This window comes from Penaeus monodon, chromosome 28, assembly GCF_015228065.2.
Source record: "Penaeus monodon isolate SGIC_2016 chromosome 28, NSTDA_Pmon_1, whole genome shotgun sequence".
NCBI classification, from domain to species: Eukaryota; Metazoa; Arthropoda; class Malacostraca; order Decapoda; family Penaeidae; genus Penaeus; species Penaeus monodon.
The window spans coordinates 13,164,627-13,165,313 of record NC_051413.1 but is presented as its reverse complement, the minus strand read 5'-3'; positions in this window follow the sequence as shown (position 1 = coordinate 13,165,313).

Here is a 687-nt window from a genome sequence, read left to right as displayed (position 1 = left end):
CCTGATGCGTATGCTTACGCTGACGACTGCACTCACACATTCACCTGCGATACTCAAAACCGCGCAGAGGCAGTTAGACACATAAGTGACACACTTGACTACATAATTTATTGGGGATAAAAGTGGCCTTACTCTGGTCCCAGAAAACCCCAAGCAGTGATTATATCTAGACGTCAGACACCGGATAACGTTCTTGCATACATCATAAAGCTAAATAACGAAGCCATCAGCAATAGCAAGGATATCTACATTCTTGGCGTCAGATTGATAATCCCCTAACCGTCACCAAGCACGTCAAACAGTTAGCAAAGAACGCAGCAAGAAAGCTGACTTGTGTATGACGCATCGCTCCTCTGCTAGGCAGCAAAGGATGCTCAGTCCCTTACAACTCCCAAGTTCGCTCTTTGATGGAGTATTCGGCACTCGCCTGGCTGTCCTGCCCGCCAACTCATCTTGCCCTCCTGGGTACCGATCAGACCAGAGCCCAGCGGCTGGTGGAACGGAAGAAAGCCGTAAATCAACTGCCAACATATTTCAGTCCCTTCAACATCGAAGAGATGTGGCTGGCCTTTGCGTCTTCTACAAGATACATAAACAAATCATTTCCGCGTTGACATCGCTACGACTTCCACCAGCAGCCGCACCCACGTCCGGGACAAGAAATGCTAGTAATCGAGTCCAAGAAGT